The sequence below is a fragment of the Scyliorhinus torazame genome, chromosome 2 (genome assembly GCF_047496885.1).
Source record: "Scyliorhinus torazame isolate Kashiwa2021f chromosome 2, sScyTor2.1, whole genome shotgun sequence".
In the NCBI taxonomy this organism is placed as follows: Eukaryota; Metazoa; Chordata; class Chondrichthyes; order Carcharhiniformes; family Scyliorhinidae; genus Scyliorhinus; species Scyliorhinus torazame.
Window position 1 is genome coordinate 275,834,226 of NC_092708.1, and position 19,918 is coordinate 275,854,143.

General features: G+C 44.8%; 2 protein-coding genes across 7 annotated transcripts in view; one reads left to right on the top strand and one right to left on the bottom strand.

The window, feature by feature from the left end:
- The window catches only part of LOC140398892 (uncharacterized), a 304,095-nt gene extending 289,906 nt beyond the window's left edge, over positions 1 to 14,189 (bottom strand). For 3 of the 5 annotated variants that reach the window (XR_011937600.1, XM_072487868.1, XM_072487861.1), the window contains exon 1: positions 14,079 to 14,176. The gene's annotated coding sequence lies outside the window, so the exon portion shown is untranslated. Of the gene's footprint in view, positions 1 to 7,326; positions 7,381 to 14,078 lie in introns of all 5 variants that reach the window. The other 2 variants (XR_011937599.1, XM_072487851.1) reach the window with 1 other exon arrangement.
- Positions 14,190 to 14,250: 61 nt separating this feature from the next.
- The window catches only part of LOC140398912 (DDB1- and CUL4-associated factor 4-like), a 282,089-nt gene continuing 276,421 nt past the window's right edge, over positions 14,251 to 19,918 (top strand). For both annotated transcript variants that reach the window (XM_072487889.1, XM_072487908.1), the window contains exon 1: positions 14,251 to 14,366. The gene's annotated coding sequence lies outside the window, so the exon portion shown is untranslated. The remainder of the gene's footprint in view (positions 14,367 to 19,918) is intronic.

Sequence of the window (19,918 nt, forward strand, 5' to 3'; positions counted from 1 at the left end):
ACCCTTTCCATTACTTTGCTTACCACCGAAGTAAGACTAACTGGCCTGTAATTCCCAGGGTTATCCCTATTCCCTTTTTTGAACAGGTGCACGACATTCGCCACTCTCCAATCCCCTGGTACCACCCCTGTTGACAGTGAGGACGAAAAGATCATTGCCAACGGCTCTGCAATTTCATCTCTTGCTTCCCATAGAATCCTTGGATATATCCCGTCAGGCCCGGGGGACTTGTAGGAGTTATCCTCAAGTTTTTCAAAATGCCCAACACATTTTCCTTCCGAACAAGTATTTCCTCAAGCTTACCAGTCTGTTTCACACTGTCCTCTCCAACAATATGGCCCCTCTCATTTGTAAATACAGAAGAAAGGTACTCGTTCAAGACCTCTCCTATCTCTTCAGACTCAATACACAATCTCCCGCTACTGTCCTTGATCGGACCTACCCTCGCTCTAGTCATTCTCATATTTCTCACATATGTGTAAAAGGCCTTGGGGTTTTCCTTGATCCTACCTGCCAAAGTTTTTCATGCCCTCTCTTAGTGTCAAATCCCAAATTTCTTTACCCGTCAGTCTGGCCTCAATAAAAGTTGAGATGGATTTGCAGGTACAGCATTAGTTATTTTATTTAGCTAGCAAGCTTTCCTCAATTCTCAGGAGCACAAAGCACATCCTGCTTCGTACACTTCTGGAATCAAGTGAGGCTGTAGAACAAAGGAGTCTGTACTGATACATTCAAATGGCATCAAGTTTCACATACACGATTCCCATAGGTCATCCTATATCCCTCCTGACCTGTTGATATATTCTGATTGGCTCACTTCCAATCCCTTCCTCTGGCCCCTATTACCCAGCATCCTTTTCTCCTCCTTTGGTGGACACACCTCTTCCTTGCTTTGCCATGCGGTCTGAAATCCTTTGTCTGTGAACTCACCAGAATGAGACTGGCCTATCTCTACATTACAGTAACTAATATCTCTAAAGTAACTATTTTATATCACATTCGTCATTCCCTCCTTTTATCATTCCATGATAACCGAACTATCCAATCCATAGCTACGGTTCCTCATCTAAAAAGATCCGTCGCTGCATTTCCAATTCCTGGCTTAGCCCCCCCTCATCTGCTGCACCCTCATGGATTTTAACAGTTAAGATTTTAGGGGCGTTGATCTGTTCCAGTGTACCCCGCATTCTACCCATCACACATTTAAGGATGGCTGGGCCCACAAAGATGCAGCCGATAGCTACCACTAAATACATGACCATATTTATCAACCAGTCCTTCCAACCTCCAAATCCCCAGTTACCCCAAGCGCCAGGATCCTGCATTCCGTCCAGGTGATCCCGTATGTGATCCATAAATTTAGTGATGTTAGCGGTCAAATCCTGAACTCCCATGATACACTTGCCCTGCACTATGGCGCATACCCCACCCTCACGGGCCAGAAGATAGTCAAGAGCATACCGGTTCTGCATTGCAAACAACCGTAGTGAGACAATTCCTTGGTTATTGCCCCGAGGGCTCCCAAGGTTTCATTTCCCAAGATGGTCAGGCCACAAATAAAATAATTCCTATTGCTGACAGCCAAGGAACCCCCCACACCTCCCAGTTTATCTAGCTTCGAAACGCCCATTCGGGCCGCCTAGCAATGCGGAAAGCCCTCGTCCCAACAGTGATATGAGAGACATTCCCCCAGCCACAAAGGAGCTGGAGGCCGGCGTTCAATGGAACGCAAGTGGTGTTGTAACAAACGCATTGGCCAGACGCCTGGGTGATATGGCACCTCCTGTCCGTACAGGTGGGGAACAGACATGTTATATTCGTTTCCACCTCTACCAGCAAACAGCCGTATCCTTCACTGCTGAAACAATTCTCGTGCGACCGGGAATCTCTATTGGGAGTGAAGTGGCTAGGTATATATGCCCTCCACCGTTGCAGCCTATCATACTGTGAATGGGAATTATCCCGAGGAAGGGGAAGGCAAATAGCCGGTGGTGCTGAACCCGGATCGTAAGAAAGAGTGACTTGCTCAGGCGGTGGCTCGGAACGCTGACAATGAACCACCGTTTGGGGAGTGCCCCAAAGCGGTGAAACAGAAAATAACCCAGACACCGCTGCGGGGTTCGGGTAGCAGACAACCCGTCCGTGGCCATACAAGCGGTGGTAAATCTGGTAGAAGTGATTCATACTACCCAGGTTTTCCTCAGTTTGGCCTTTAACTAAATTAAGTGTATCTCCCGATAACCTACGTTCTAGCTGTACTTCCCTTCTCACACGCCCCGTCCTTTCTCTCGTCCCTCTCTCTCTCTCACAATCTCTTCCTACGCTCTCCTGACGGTCTGATGTTACCTTTATCGCACCAATCTTAACACATCCAAAATCAAATTTACATGTACTCCAAAAACAAGGCAATGTCCATATAATGTTCCCTTCCCATCGCCGGGACCGGTGCAATTGCTTCAATACTCCTGCATTCTCCTTAACTTTGACGACCTTCCATGAGTCGATACCATGTCTTCGTATATGGGGGCAGCGAAGAACATCACCTTTGCATAGGTGATGTATCCTTGTAGATTGGTTGGGGTTACAAATATAGATAATATTCCCCTTTTCTATGTCCGTCGCCAATAACACTCCAAGCGAGGTGAGGCCAAGTTTCACACAGACGGTGCGTAGCCACCCCATCATGCTCCACACCTGTAAAATAGCACTGGAGAAGGGAGGCAGGTTAATCTGTCCAAGAAAATGTGGCCCGTTATCAGAACTCAACTGAGCTGGTCTACTGTACCGGGGAATGATTTCCCGCATCAGAACTTTAAGCACAGTAGCAGCTTTATTATCGGTAGTCGGATACGCCTCAACCCATCTGCTGAACCCATCCACAATGACCAAAACATATTTATAACATTGACACCTTTCCAACTCAATGTAATCCATTTGGAGCGTCTCAAAGGGACCACTGGGCAACTGGGTTTGCCCCATCCCACAAGGGATACCTTTTCCGGTGTTATATTGCTGACAAATCAAACACCGATTACTGATACTCTGGGCCAACCCCTGCATTTTAGGGTGCCACCAAGTGTCCAGCAACAAATCACTAGTCCCCCGAGCCCCACAATGGGTTGCAAAGTGTACACATTCGATGACCCATAAAGCCAGTACATCAGACATACAAGTCTGATGTGCTGGCATGGTCCATAAAGAGGAAACAGAATCATATGTACAACCTAACCGTTTCCACATTTGTTTATCACTCTCAGGAGCGTCCTCCTGTAACCTTATGACGTCTTGGATGGTTGGCATAGACTTGTCAGAAGCAGACATATTTATAGTAGATCGTTTAGTCTGACCTAACATTTTAGGCACCATCACTTGCTGAATTTGCGCGGCTGTCCGCGCTGCACAATCTGCTTATTCATTACCAACGTCAACTGGGGTCTTACCATTTGTGTGGGCAGCGCATTTAATAACGGAAATCTGAGCGGTCATAAGAAGGGCCTGCAGTAAGTTATTAACTAAACCCCGGTGGGATATTTGACCACACATAATCATGTCAGGTTGTTCTGACGAAATGTCACTCAAATCATCCCTTATTGTGGTAGTTTCCTGAATCAAGGCTAAACAGTCGTGGCCAGGTGCGTCTTCATGGACAGGGGGACCACTAAGAAAACAGGCTGGATTGATAGTGGTACAGTGTTTAAATGTCAGACGTGGATTGTTCAAAAGGTATACCTCATACCTATTCTGACGAGCTGCGGTAAGATGCTGAGTCTGCAGTTGCCTCAGTAGTGCGATGACCGAGTGGGAGCTATACACCGTAATATCCTGTTGGAGGGTGAGAGCATGTAACGGCTATGCGATGGCATTGATTGAACGTAAATCCTGTACTAATCGGTACTGGTCTGGTTTGGCTGGTTTAGGAACAGCAAGTATTACATTCTGATTGGCAAGGGACCAAAATACCCTGTTGCAACAGCTCTTGAATTAATTTGTCTATAGACGGAGCAGCTTGGGATTTCAGGAGGTATTGCCGAATGGAAGGTAGCTTTACATGATCCTTAATCGTTACCTTTATAGGTGTAACATTTGTCTTTCCCACTTGTGATGGGTATTTCGCCCAGACCTGTGGATTGACATATTCCAAAACATCATGTCCCCAGTGATGCTGCAGTCAAGTGTTAATTGTTTTAGGGAACTCAAAATATTTTATGGCAGTGCCGTCCGGCATGACTTGAAGTGCGTACTCTGTTGGATCCGAATGATCCACTGCCCTCCTTATCATTTGCCCCAGATCCCTGGCATGGTACTGGTCGTGGACCTGACGTGTATTATGAGGGCTTACCGAAGCTGACTGTGGCCATAAATGTGGTGATATTGTAACAAAATCGGCTGTACCTTCTTTTCCCGTGACTGTGGCTGTAACCTTGACTGGCCATTCGGTCCCAATTAATGGCCGGTATTTGTCCTCCAACTCCCTGTTTTGTCTGGTTCTGTCATAGGCCAGGGTAACGTGATGCAGTGAATGTTCAATGTCTAACGTCCACCACTGGGGGTGATAGAAATATAGCACTGTTGTCTCATCCTCCATGATTGGACCGTTACCCCTTCGTCTCCGTACTCTAGCTGTAGCTGGAAGATACACAGTAAATCTCGGGCCAACAAATTACAGTCCAATCCAGTAGTCACTACAAACTGATGATCTGCAGACTTATTCTCGTAAGTGACTGTCACAGGTTCAGAAATAGGATACTCACACACCTGTCCTTAGAACCCCGACAATTGCTGCGTGTGGTCGGATAATGGTAGTCGAAGTTCTGATTGCACAGAAGACATTGCTGCTCCAGTGTCGTTTACAAATGAGTGATGTTAATCTCCCATCTGCAGAGAGATAATAGGTTCCCTGTCCGATTGGAGAGTCCCTATGACTAAATTAGCTAGTCAATCCTGTGTTGGGAAACGGTTTGCCTGGGAGAGGTCAGTGTATCTCATCTGTCCTCCCCTTGGTGGGTACCCCCTCCTTTGGGTCGGATAATCTTCTTCTGCTGCCTGTCTTTTAAAGGGGCATTCCTGTTGCCAGTGATCTGCACGGCCGCAATTAAAACATGCATTGTTCCCTCTATATCTGCCCCGTCCTCTTCTTCCAGTAGACCAATGGCCCCTCAGAGGGGGCGGCGGTTGTAAAGCTGTTGATGCATACGGTGGGCCATAAAAAGGAGCTGAGGGTCCCTTTGGGTGGGTTTGGTATCCTCCCCCTCGCTGATCCACCCACCCAAAGTCACAATATTGGGGCTCCTGCTGGTAAACTACCATTTCTGCCGCTTGTTGGGGTCGCAGATCATCCTTTTTCATTACATACTCAGTCTTAACCTTTGTAACTGAGTCTCCTTCCTGGCCTACACCCTCCTTCCAATAAAATCTGTCTGCCCTTGCCATCTGGGAAGGGTCGTTCTCTGTCCAATTCATGTTATTACATTTCACAGCAGTAGCCACAGAAGGTGGTAGGCAATGCATTAACGTCGCACAATATTGAGGGGAATTCTGACCATTTTGATACAGCAAGTCGCCTGACTGCCCACGGTAGATTTCATTAAAACGCTCCAGAAATTCCTCTGGCTCTTCAATCTTCTTAGGTTTTAGGTCTAAGATAACAGAAAGATTTATGGGCTTTTGAAATGTGCTATTCAACGCATTCAGGATCTGTGTCCTTCTATCGTCGTCTAACGCATGGGCTTGCTGAAGTGCGGCGTGGCTAGCATAATTCAAGTGATTGGTATCTTCCTAATCGGCAACTGTCTCCGAGTCTCACCAGGGGGCACTCTAGCTATTTCCTCTGGTTCTTCCAAGACTTCGACATCACTCCCTGTCACTAGAGGGAGTTCTTTCTCTTCAAAATCATCTGTTGCAGCTCCCTTTGTTCTGAAATTTACGGTTTCCCTTTGGTTTGGAGGGATTTAGGTGGTATGCTTAATTGTTTCTGGTTAGGATCAAGCCCTTCTCTTGCTGTCCGAGATCTGGTCCTAGAGCTAACTGGGCTTGCGGAACAGAGCTCCTCTTTCTCTACTGATCGTGAAGATGGTAAATCAGGACCCACACTATCACCTAAAAGGGCTTGAGTTACTGGCATGATTGGAATCTGGGGAGCAGTGACTGGATATAAATTATTATACTCTGGTGGTTCTGGAATTAGTACAGACAATGCTACAGGTGCAGTCGGAACTTTTAATGACATTTCTAAATTATTGAATTTATCATTTTCTGTCAATTCAAGGCCAGCCATTGAACTACGTAGCTCATCTTTTGTTTGACCCGAGACTTTCCTGTCTCTACTTGCGTGTTTTTTTTTCTTGGCAAAACGATTGAAAAGGTTCTAACAGTGTTCTTTTAAAACTTAAAAATGTTTGAAAATTCAAATTGAATTACAGCAACTTGCAAGCTTAGCTCTGATCTCAACTCAGAACTAAATTTACGATTTGCTTAACACAACTTGTATAACATTTACAACTTAATTAATTCTTTATCTTAACAATTTTTCTTTTAACAAGTTTTTCTTACATTCACAAAAATGCTGGCAAAGTCAACTATCATCTCCAGATTTACACTTTTTAAAATGGTGTCAGTGATCTTCTTTAAGTTTCTATTAATTCACAAATAAAATGAGATAAACATTATTTCAAGTAAGTAAAACTTAAGATTCTGGCAATTTCAATCAATTGCTTTCGAAAATAATAACTTTTATCAAAGAGGTGGTTTCCTTTAATTAATTCAAAACGTAACTTTGCTGGAGTTCACTGACTCAAAGGAAAGGTATCCGATTACACTACAGGCTGCTGCTGTTATCTCAAGGCCTGAGTGAGAAGCACTGTCTGTGGTCTTTAACTTTGGCTGCTGCTGTTAACCCTTTGAGAGACTTCTGCTTCAACCAATATGCAGCATCCAGCTGTATGGACGTTCTTGACTTGAAATTTATCCAAGCAATTCCCCACAATCTCAACTAGTCCTCAGAACTGCGTTTTTCGCCACTACAGTCCAAGGGTACAAATTTTTTTTTAGCTTAATCAACTATAGATTTAAAACACTCACACATGGAATTGAATCATCTTCAGATTTAAAAACACTTATACTGGACTGAACCTTGACTACTGAAGTCCCATCAGCCATAAAAACACTTATACTGGACTGAACCTTCACTACTGAAGTCCCATCAGCCATAAAAACACTTATACTTGGAATTGAATCATCATTTTAGATGTCCCATCAACCCAAAACCTAACCCAAGCCGAATCAACAATATGAAATCCCATCAATTAAATTTCTAGTCCCCAGACTGACCTTTGATTTCGTCGAGACGATCTTTCCGTACCAACCGCGAGTGACCAGACTAATCTGACGATAAGAAGAGGGGAAAAATCAATGCGCGGTCATTTTCCAGCTGTACATTGTGGGCCCTTTTTCCCCATCCTCCTGTTCATAATCAGTCTAATTCTGATTTCGCAGTTGGTCAGAACCGTCTTGAGAAATCCCGGGTTTCGGCACCAATTGTCAAATCCCAAATTTCTTTACCCGTCAGTCTGGCCTCAATAAAAGTCGAGATGGATTTGCAGGTACAGCATTAGTTATTTTATTTAGCTTGCAAGCTTTCCTCAATTCTCAGGAGCACAAAGCACATCCTGCTTCGTACACTTCTGGAATCAAGTGAGGCTGTAGAACAAAGGAGTCTGTACTGATACATTCAAATGGCATCAGGTTTCACATACACGATTCCCATAGGTCATCCTATATCCCTCCTGACCTGTTGATATATTCTGATTGGCTCACTTCCAATCCCTTCCTCTGGCCCCTATTACCCAGCATCCTTTTCTCCTCCTTTGGTGGACACACCTCTTCCTTGCTTTGCCATGCGGTCTGAAATCCTTTGTCTGTGAACTCACCAGAATGAGACTGGCCTATCTCTACATTACAGTAACTAATATCTCTAAAGTAACTATTTTATATCACATTCGTCATTAGCTCTCCTATTCCCTTTCTTCAGTTCCCTCCTGGCTATCTTGTATCCCTCCAGCGCCCTGTCTGAACCTTGCTTCCTCAGCCTTACGTAAATCTCCTTCTTCCTCTTAACAGGACATTCAAGCTCTCTTGTCAACCATGGTTCCCTCACTCGACCATCTCTTCCCTGCCTGACAGGGACATACATATCAAGGACACGTAGTACCTGTTCCTTGAACAAGTTCCACATTTCACTTGTGTCCTTCACTGACAGCCTATGTTCCCAACTTATGCACTTCAATTCTTGTCTGACAACATCGTATTTACCCTTCCCCCAATTGTAAACCTTGCCCTGTTGCACGCACCTATCCCTCTCCATTACTAAAGTGAAAGTCACAGAATTGTGGTCACTATCTCCAAAATGCTCCCCCACTAACAAATCTATCACTTGCCCTGGTTCATTACCAAGTACCAAATCCAATATGGCCTCCCCTCTGGTCGGACAATTGTTAGAAAAGCTTCCTGGACACACTGCACAAACACCACCCCATCCAAACTATTTGATCTAAAGAGTTTCCACTGAATGTTTGGGAAGTTGAAGTCACCCATGACTACTACCCTGTGACTTCTGCACCTTTCCAAAATCTGTTTCCCAATCTATTCCTCCACATCTCTGCTACTATTGGGGGGGCCTATAGAAAGCTCCTAACAAGGTGACTGCTCCTTTCCTATTTCTGACTTCAACCCATACTACCTCAGTAGGCAGATACTCCTCGAACTGCCTTTCTGCAGCTGTTATACTATCTCTAATTAACAATGCCACCCCCCCCCCCCCCCACCTCTTTTACCACCCTCCCTAATCTTACTGAAACATCTATAACAAGGGACCTCCAACAACCATTTCTGCCCCTCTTCTATCCAGGTTTCCGTGATGGCCACCACATCATAGTCCCAAGTAACGATCCATGCCTTAAGTTCACCCACCTTATTCCTGATGCTTCTTGCGTTGAAGTATACACACTTCAACCCATCTCCGTGCCTGCAAGTACTCTCCTTTGTCGGTGTTCCCTTCCCCTCTCCCTCACTACACGCTTTGACGTCCTGAACATCGGCTACCTTAGTTGCTGGACTACAAATCCGGTTCCCGTTCCCATTCCCCTGCCAAATTAGTTTAAACCCTCCCGAAGAGTACTAGAAAACCTCCCTCTCAGGATATTGGTGCCCCTCTGGTTCAGATGCAACCCGTCCTGCTTGTACAGGTCCCACCTTCCCCAGAATGCTCTCCAATTATCCAAATACCTGAAGCCCTCCCTCCTACACCATTCCTGCAGCCACGTGTTCAACTGCACTCTCTCCCTATTCCTAGCCTCGCTATCACGTGGCACCGGCAACAAACCAGAGATGACAACTCGGTCTGTCCTGGCTTTTAACTTCCAGCCTAACTCCCTAAACTCGTTTATTACCTCCAAACCCCTTTTCCTACCTACGTCGTTGGTACCAATGTGCACCACGATTTCTGGCTGCTACCCCTCCCCCTTAAGGATCCTGAAGACACGATCCGAGACATACCTGGCCCTGGCACCCGGGAGGCAACATACCTTCCGGGAGTCTCACTCGCGACCACAGAATCTCCTATCTATTCCCCTAACCATTGAATCTCCTACTACTATTGCTTTTCTATTCTCCCCCCTTCCCTTCTGAGCCCCAGAGCCAGACTCAGTGTCAGAGACCTGGCCGCTAGGGCTTTCCCCCGGTAGGTCATCCCCCCAACAGCATCCAAAATGGTATACTTGTTTTGAAGGGGAACGTCCACGAGGGATCCCTGCACTGCCTGCCTGTTTGTTTTCTTTCCACTGACTGTAACCCAGCTACTCTTGTCCTGTACCTTGGGTGTGGTTACCTCCCTGCAACTCTTCTCTATCACCCCCTCTGCCTCCCGAATGTTCCGAAGTTCACCCAGCTTCAGCTCCAGTTCCCTAACACGGTCTTTGAGGAGCTGGAGTTGGGTGCACTTCCCGCAGGTATAGTCAGCGGGGACACCGGTGGTATCCCTCACCACCCACATCCTACAGGAGCATGCAACTGGCCTAGCCTCCATCCCCTCTTACCTTACAGAATATAGCTGCCCTGTGGACCAACTGGACCTCTGCCCTCCGACTCTGCTCCCAGTCAGCTGCACTCTCTGTAAACTCCTGGCTCCCTTCTTGCTCTTTGCAGAAATGTAGGAAATGAAATGAAAGGAGCACCTTATTCCCTCCTCACCTAACTCCCTCAGTCACCAAACTCTCACTATAGCACTCAAATGCACCAAATTCAGCACTCCCTCAGTCACCAAACTCTCACTATAGCACTCAAATGCACCAAATTCAGCACTCCCTCAGTCACCAAACTCTCACTATAGCACTCAAATGCACCAAATTCAGCACTCCCTCAGTCACCAAACTCTCACTATAGCACTCAAATGAACCAAATTCAGCACTCAGTGCAAACAAAGTCTGCACTGTAGGTGGATCACTTTTATACTGTGAATCTAGCCTCTGAAAACTGGCCTAATCCAATTAACTAATTAACAAGCTCCAGCAAGTACCTACAAGTAGAACCTTTGTTTAAAGCTGATTGAAAATTAACCTTCTTCTTAACCAAACAGCAACTTTTAAGTTAATTAACTAAATAAAAGACTAGACTTTAGATAAAAATGAACCCTTATACTCCCTCAGTCACCAAACTGTCACTATAGCACTCAAATGCACCAAATTCAGCACTCAGTGCAAACCAGTTCTTTGTCTGAAGTTCTTCTTGCTTGCAATTCTTCCAGCCACCTTGCTCCCACTCTGACCGTTTTGTCCTCTGCTACCTGTTTCATTCTCATGGAGTTCGGCGCAAGCTGGTGGACAGCACCTCATCTTTCAATTAGGCACATTTTGGACTGAACACGGAGTTCAATAATTATAGATCATAACTTCTGCCCTCATTTTGTTTATTTTTTCTTTGCTGGTTAATAGAACTAAGTTTTGATACTCGAGGGATTTGTTGAAATCCTACAATCAAGAATCATGTTTTAATTAGGAAAGCCTCAGCTACCTTAGTAAAGGATATTGATGTTATGGGCCAGGGTTTAGAGAACCCCAAAGTGTATCATGGAGTTCACCTGACCCACAACTTTTAATAGATTGTGGTATGGGGAGCACATGGCCCACTCTACAGGTGTGCTACAGCAGAAATCTCAATTTGTTATGGGCCAAGGTTTAGAGAACCCCAAAGTGTATCATGGAGTTCACCTGACCCATAACTTTTAATAGATTGTGGTATGGGGAGCATACGGCCCACTCTACAGGTGTGGTACAGCAGAAATGGAAAAGTATTTTTTAAAGCAAAACAATGTTTATTTTATGAACTCAAGTTAACCTTTTTACAACATACAGTGACCATCTTAGCAACCATCAATTCAAATACAACCCCCAAAGAATACAACACTAAGTAATTCTTACTTTCCTGTTAACATCCATAAGACTTAAAAACACCTTTTAACAGAAGCACCTCAGATTTAAGTTCACTACTGAGAAGTTACCACGTTGAAATCAGCAAATGGACATTCATAAGCTTACAGAGATTCACACACATCCTGCCTGTGATTGCAGCTTCTCCAAAACGAAAATGAAACCAAACACACCCTGCAGCAAAAAGCCTAAAGCAAAGTAAAAAAACTGACAGACAGCCCAGCTTCACCCACTCTCTGACATCACTGCAGTAATAAACACCCATTTCTTAAAGGTACTCTCACTACAGATATTTATATACATACCCATTTATAAACACCCATTTCTTAAAGGTACTCTCACATGACATTGACTGAAGAACAAACTCTGAGTAAATTTCTGAACTGGGAAAACGTAGTCTTCAAAACTAAGAAGCTTGTGTATTCAGTCTGATTTGATCTTACAAAAGGTATGCAACTAATACTAGAATGCCATTCGCAGTCATAGAAACAGCCAGCGAGGGGAAGCTGTGCTAGACAGAGATTAGTCAAGTTTCAATCTCCTCAGGCAAAACCATTAAAGAGATCACGTTCCAATACCTTAAAAGATGCACACACAGAGGTACAAACTTGAATGAAATGATATCACCCTGAAGCAAATTCTACCCAATCTATACCGATAACCTTATCAGCTAATTGACGGACATCTAGCTAGGCAATCCGGGCAAAGAGACAAATCAAGGGTTAACCCAAAGATAAGCATCTCCTTAAAGAGAGGTGCCCAGCAAGTTAGCTTTTGTTTGGACCACCTACCTCTCCCTCGTCCCCTCTCTCTAAGCCTGTCCTTGACCTATGCTCCTCTGCCATGTGCTTTCTTCGTTAAATCAACTCTAACATCTTCTAAGTTTATTACGTTTTGTACTTGCCAGTTGGCCGAATTGTTTCATCGAAGTGTCAGAAATTGTGTATCGTCAACCACACTGCCCAACATTAAAGTCAAAAGTGAACTTTTACCATCGCATGGAATCGGTCCTTTCATTGAGAACATACAAGGATTCATCAATATTAGGGTGACATCAGATTTTATTTTCTCTTTTTCCTTTGCTTTCAGCAGCAGCTCCCCTACCGCTCACACTTCCTCTAGACACATTTTTTGCATCTTTACTTATCCTATTAGCACCCCCCTTGGCTTTGCACCATGATTGTACCCTGGAAGATGGGCTGAGGAACAGCTCGGAAGTCCCAACACAAGGAACACATTGCATGGGAAATGCCTGGGAAATTTCAATCCGGCTAACTTGATAGAGTTTTTCGAGGAGGTCACTAAGATGATTGATGCAGGTAGGGCAGTAGATGTTGTCTATATGGACTTCAGTAAGGCCTTTGACAAGGTCCCTCATGGTAGACTAGTACAAAAGGTGAAGTCACACGGGATCAGGGGTGAACTGGCAAGGTGGATACAGAACTGGCTAGGCCATAGAAGGCAGAGGGTAGCAATGGAGGGATGCTTTTCTAATTGGAGGGCTGTGACCAGTGGTGTTCCACAGGGATCAGTGCTGGGACCTTTGCTCTTTGTAGTATATATAAATGATTTGGAGGAAAATGTAACTGGTCTGATTAGTAAGTTTGCAGACGACACAAAGGTTGGTGGAATTGCGGATAGCGATGAGGACTGTCTGAGGATACAGCAGGATTTAGATTGTCTGGAGACTTGGGCGGAGAGATGGCAGATGGAGTTTAACCTGGACAAATGTGAGGTAATGCATTTTGGAAGGGCTAATGCAGGTAGGGAATATACAGTGAATGGTAGAACCCTCAAGAGTATTGAAAGTCAAAGAGATCTAGGAGTACAGGTCCACAGATCACTGAAAGGGGCTACACAGGTGGAGAAGGTAGTCAAGAAGGCATACGGCATGCTTGCCTTCATTGGCCGGGGCATTGAGTATAAGAATTGGCAAGTCATGTTGCAGCTGTATAGAACCTTAGTTAGGCCACACTTGGAGTATAGTGTTCAATTCTGGTCGCCACACTACCAGAAGGATGTGGAGGCTTTAGAGAGGGTGCAGAAGAGATTTACCAGAATGTTGCCTGGTATGGAGGGCATAAGCTATGAGGAGCGATTGAATAAACTCGGTTTGTTCTCACTGGAACGAAGGAGGTTGAGGGGCGACCTGATAGAGGTATACAAAATTATGAGGGGCATAGACAGAGTGGATAGTCAGAGGCTTTTCCCCAGGGTAGAGGGGTCAATTACTAGGGGGCATAGGTTTAGGGTGAGAGGGGCAAAGTTTAGAGTAGATGTAGGAGGCAAGTTTTTTACGCAGAGGGTAGTGGGTGCCTGGAACTCGCTACCGGAGGAGGTAGTGGAAGCAGGGACGATAGGGACATTTAAGGGGCATCTTGACAAATATATGAATAGGATGGGAATAGAAGGATACGGACCCAGGAAGTGTAGAAGATTGTAGTTTAGTCGGGCAGCATGGTCGGCACGGGCTTGGAGGGCCGAAGGGCCTGTTCCTGTGCTGTACATTTCTTTGTTCTTTGGCACTCAGCAGATTCAGCCCCAAACCTCTTGTTATTTAATCTCTCGCCGCTTTCTCAGCTCTAACAAAAGGTCACAGACCTGCAATGTAAACGCTATTTCTCTGCCCACAGATGCTGCCAGGCTGACTATTTCCAGCACTTTCTGTTTCAATTATGGATTCCATGTTGCCTCTCAGGACATGCGCACGGCGGTCACAAGCGTCGAGCGCGCGCATATCGTTCACACGCGTCGAGCAAGCGCACAGCGGTCACAAGCGTCGAGCCTGAACGCTTTCTCGTCAGCAGTTGCGGGTCGTTCACCCGGAAGTGGAAGCGGTACTTGTGACTTGGGAAGCTGATGGTGGGTGATCACTGTCAAACGAAGCAGGTGAGACAGTGACGGTGAAAGAAAGGCACCGTCCGGCAGGTGTGACTGCGGCATTAGACAGCTGAAGGAAGGGCAGTACCCAGATTCTAGAAATCTACAATAAACATAGAAAATGCTGGGAATAGTCAGCAGGTCTGGCAGCATCATTAGACAGATAATTAGAGAGAAAGAGTCCTTTATGTGGGAACCGGGAAAAATTAGAAACATAATCGTTTTTGAGCAAGTGAAAGGGGGAGGGGGAGGGGGGACCCAAAAGAGAAGATCTGTGATCGGGTTCAGGGCAGGACAGATTAAATGACAAAAATAACTCAGAAACATGGAGGAGGTCCATGAATTATAGAATCACTACATGTAGAATGAGGCCATTCGGCCCATCGAGTCTGCACTGACCCTCCGAAAGAGCACTGTACCTAGGCCCTATCTCCATAACCTTGCGCATTGATCATACCAGTCCACCTAACCTGTACATCTTTGGACTGTGGGAGCAACCGCAGGAAACCCATGCAGACGGGGAGAAAGTGCAAACTCCACACAGACCGGCACACAAGGCCGGAACAAACCTGGGTCCTTGGTGCTGTAAGGCACCAGTGTTCAAAAAGATCATGGCTAATTAGCAACCAAATTCTGTATTCCCAACTTTGCGCCACATCCTTTAATAGTGTTTGCGATCAAACATTTATCACTCATTTAAAATTAAGGTGCTGTAGGAAGGGGATGAAGGGTTGGAGAGAAGGAGGGGTGGACCAGAGTGTCAGGGAGAGAGTGGTCACTGGAGAATGCTGGTTGGTTGATAAAGAGGTAGGTGTTGAACCTTCCCATGCAATCACAAGAGGTGCAACAACTGCCCTTTTACCAGCTCCCTTCTTGGATTGGATTTGTTTATTGTCACGTGTACCGAGGTACAGTGAAAAGTATTTTTCTGCGAGCAGCTCAACAGATCATTAAGTACATGGAAGAAAAGGGAATAAAAGAAAATACATAATAGGGCAACGCAACATATACAATGTCACTACATAAGCATTGGCATCGGTTGAAGCATACAGGGTGTAAGTGTTAATGAAGTCAGTCCATAAGAGGATCATTTAGGAGTCTGGTGACAGTGGGGAAGAAGCTGTTTTGAGTCTGCGCGTGTTCTCAGACTTCTGTATCTCCTGCCCGATGGAAGAAGTTGGAAGAATGAGTAAGCCGGGTGGGAGGGATCTTTGATTATACTGCCCGCTTTCCCCAGGCAGCGGGAGGTGTAGATGGAGTCAATGGATGGGAGGCAGGTTTGTGTGATGGACTGGGCGGTGTTCACGATTCTCTGAAGTTTCTTGCGGTCCTGGCCCGAGCAGTTGCCATACCAGGCTGTGATGCAGCCTGATAGGATGCTTTCTATGGTGCATCTGTAAAAGTTGGCAAGAGTCAATGTGGACAAGCCGAATTTCCTTAGTTTCCTGAGGAAGTATAGGCGCTATTGTGCTTTCTTGGTGGTAGCGTCGATGTGGGTGGACCGGGACAGATTTTTGGAGATGTGCACCCCTAGGAATTTGAAACTGCTAACCATCTCCACCTCGGCCCCGTTGATGCTGACAGGGATGTGCACAGTACTTTGCTTCTTGAAGTCAATTACCAGCTCTTTAGTTTTGCTGGCATTGAGGGAGAGATTGTTGTCACTACACCACTCCACTAGGTTCTCTATCTCCCTCCTGTATTCGGACTCATCGTTATTCGAGATCTGGCCCACTATGGTCGTATCGTCAGCAAACGTGTAGATGGAGTTGGAACCAAGTTTTGCCACGCAGTCGTGTGTGTACAGGGAGTAGAGTAGGGGGCTAAGTATGCAGCCTTGCGGGGTGCTGGTGTTGAGGACTATTGTGGAGGAGGTGTTGTTGTTCATTCTTACTGATTGTGGTCTGTTGGTCAGAAAATTGAGGATCCAGTTGCAGAGTGGGGAGCCAAGTCCTAGGTTTTGAAGCTTTGATATGAGCTTGGCTGGGATTATGGTGGTGATTATGGTGACTTCTCGGTGTCTCTGGCCCAAAAAAACTCCTTTCAGGTGAAGCAGCATTTCACTTGCACTTCCTTCAATTTGGTCTATTGTATTTGCTGCTCCTCTATATTTCAGAGAAATTTCATAGAATTACTACAGTGCAGACGGAGGCATTTGGCGCACCAAGACCCTCTGAAAGAGCACCCTATCTAGGCCCACGCCCCCCACCCTATCCACGTAACCCAGTAACCCCATCTAACCTTTTGGACACTAAGTTGCCATGTATCATGGCCAACCCTCCTAAACTGCACATCTTTGGACTATGGGAAGAAACCGGGACACCCGGAGGAAACCCACACATACGGAGGGATGTGCAAACTCCACACAGACAGTCACCCAAGGCCAGAATTGAACCCGGGTCCCTGGCGCTGTGAGGCAACCACTGCCGCCATGTTGCCTTATTGGGAGACTAAACGCAGACTGGGTAACTGGTTTGCGGAGCACCTTCGCTCACTCCGCAAGCATTTCACTTAATATTTCAACTCACCATCTTACCCTCATGCCTACATGTTGAGCCTTGGCCTGCTGCAATGTTCTAGTGATGCCCAAAGCAAACTGGAGGAACACCTAATCTTCCGATTAGGCAGGTTACATCCCTCAGGACTCAATATTGAGTTCAACAACTTTAGTCTGTGAACTTTCTTCTCCATCTCAACCCCTTTTTTTGTTTTCTTCATTTGTCCCAATGTACCATCACTTGTTCTTTAGTTTTGCTTTCACTGAGCGCTGACCTTTGTTCTCCTGTTAACACATTCTGCCTTTCTGCCACAATTGGCATGTTCTTTAGTCCTTTGTGCTGCTACAAATACTCCTTTGACTAGTGTCCATGTCATCTTTGTCAAATCTCTCCTCAGCTATGACCGTTCTTAACCTATTCTGCTCCAACTTCTCTACCACCTCCCAACTATATAATCCATCACATCTCTACCCTTCTTCAGTCCTGAAGAAGTCATCTGAACTCGAAACGTTAACTCTGTTTCTCTCTCTGCAGATATTGCCAGATCTGTTGAGTTTATCATGCATTTTCTGTTTTTATTTCAGATTTCCAGCATCCACAGTATTTTGCTTTTATTCTTTATTTTTCTATCCATTCCCCTTGCCATAAATGACAATCTTCCATGTATCTTCCAAATAATTTGCTGTAGCCGTGTGCCAACCTTTTGCGATTTGTGTACCAGAACACCCAGATTCCTCTGTACCACATAGTTCTGCAATCTTCTCCATTTAAATAATGTTAGTTTTCTATTCTCCCTGTCAAGTTCACATTTTCCCAAATTGTACTCCCATCTGCCATTTTTCTTGCCTATTGACTTAACCTATCTAAATCCCTTTGTAAACTCTAATATGTCCTCACGATTTACTCTCCTACCTATCTTTGTGTCTTCAGCAAATTTAGTAATCATACCTTCCGTCCCTTAATCCAAGTCATTAATATAAATTGCAAATAGTTGAAGCCTGAGCCATGATCCCTGTGGCTCTCCACTAGTTACAAGTTGCCAACCCCCAAATCTGCCTGATTGCATTTAGATTTTCTTACTGTCCTGCTATAACCTCCTTAATAATAGATTCTGTTTTCTGCCTCCCTCCTTTCTTGAATAGAGGAGTTATTTTCCAATCTGATGTGACCTTTCCAGAATCCAAGCACTTTTGGAAAATTACAACCAATGCATCATCTACTCATGCAGCCACTTGCTAGGACCTAGGATGAAGTCCATCAGGTCTTGGTGACGTGTCAGCCTTTAATTCTAATACTCTTGCCCTGGTGATTGTAATGATCTTAAGTTCCTTCCTCCCTTTCATCTCCTGATTTACAAGTATTTCTGACATTCAAATGATCATTGAATAGACATATGGACAATAAGGGAATAGTGTAGATGGGCTTTAGAGTGGTTTCACAGGTCGGCGCAACATCGAGGGCCGAAGGGCATGTACTGCGCTGTAATGTTCTATGTTCCATGTTCTAGATGTCATCTAGATGTCAGATGCTACAGTTAGGGCAGAAAAATATCTGTTCAAAGCAACCACCTTTTCTTAATTTCCCATTATTAATTCCCCAGACTCTAATGGGTCCTTTAGTTACTCTTTTCCTTTTTAACTCTTTTTATATTTCTAGCTAGCTTTCACATTCTCTAATTTCTCCCTCACATCAATTGGCATTTGCAGAAGGGAGTTCCTTCTTTGCTCAATTGAGATTGGCAACAAATAGAGCTCCAGTAGGTGATACTTGTACTTGAACCCACTGCTGTAACTTTAACATAGTCTTGTGTGATTCTAAAAATGAACAACATCAATTCAACACGCGTTTGTAGCTGATTTGTTACACACGGCAAATGGTGAGCTTATTGGACAACACTGCTCTAGGATATATTCCTGCAGAAAACTATCCCAGACGCACTCACAAAATTCACTACCTTTTTGATGTGCTCCTCCACTTAACCTAATATATGAAAATTTAAATCCCCCATTGAAAACACTACCTTTGCTGATGCTTGGTTGATCTCTGACAATCTACTGCTTCACAGCTGCTACCAGGGGAGTCTCTCCACAAGTCCCAATTTAGTCTTAAGTCCTTTTGTGTTCCTTAATTCTACCCCAAAGTCTCTCCTGCCTGTGCCTCATTATATGCTTTCTTATGGCTGAATTGATTTCATCCTTAATCAGCAAGGCTTCCCCACAATCATTTTCCATATCTTTCCTGCTGATCTTACAACCTGGTCTGTTTAGTTCCCAGTCTTGACTAACATGCAGCCATTTCTCAGTAATGGTTGCTGTTTTGTTATGTTTCCTTTGTAACATAAGCGGCTTCCTTGTGTTGCATTTGTCAAGGAAGGTCGAGACGTGTAAATAACTTCAACTCATTTATTTACACTATGTACACTTTTATAACTTGAGTTCGACACTACTGCTAATCCTATTGTAGTTACCTAAACTGACTAACCAGCTGCTGTCTTCCACGTGGTGGGTGTGATAACGAATCAACCCTGTGCCTCTCCTCACTGACTGTCTCCACTGGCCAAAGGGGCTGATCATGTGTGTGGTGTCCTTTATGTATGGGTTGGTGTAATGCCCCCCTGTGGTCGTGTCACCTCCTTGTGTATCTTGACTGTCCATTGGTCGCCTCCTATCTAACTTATCTATTGGTTGAGTGTGTGTGTGTATGATGTTTCTGGTGCTCCCTCTAGTGTCTGTCGAGCTTACATGTATTTACAGTGATGCACATCACCACAGTTGCCATGTCATAACTTTCAGAATTGAATTTCTGCCTCCAAATAGCCCAATTTATTTCTTCTATCCTGTCAATTTGTATTAAAAAATGTTTATTTCGACCACACCCTAACCTGTCCTGCAGCTTTAATGTTTTTTCTTTGTCTCTCGTGCTTTAATCTCTTGGCATCTTTCAATTATCTCTTTACTTGTGATATCTAAAGCATAATTTCTGACTATTGCTTTACTCAGTCCCATTTTGTTTAGAATTATTATCTGTTCAACATTTCCATTCTGAGCCTCTTACCCTCCCACC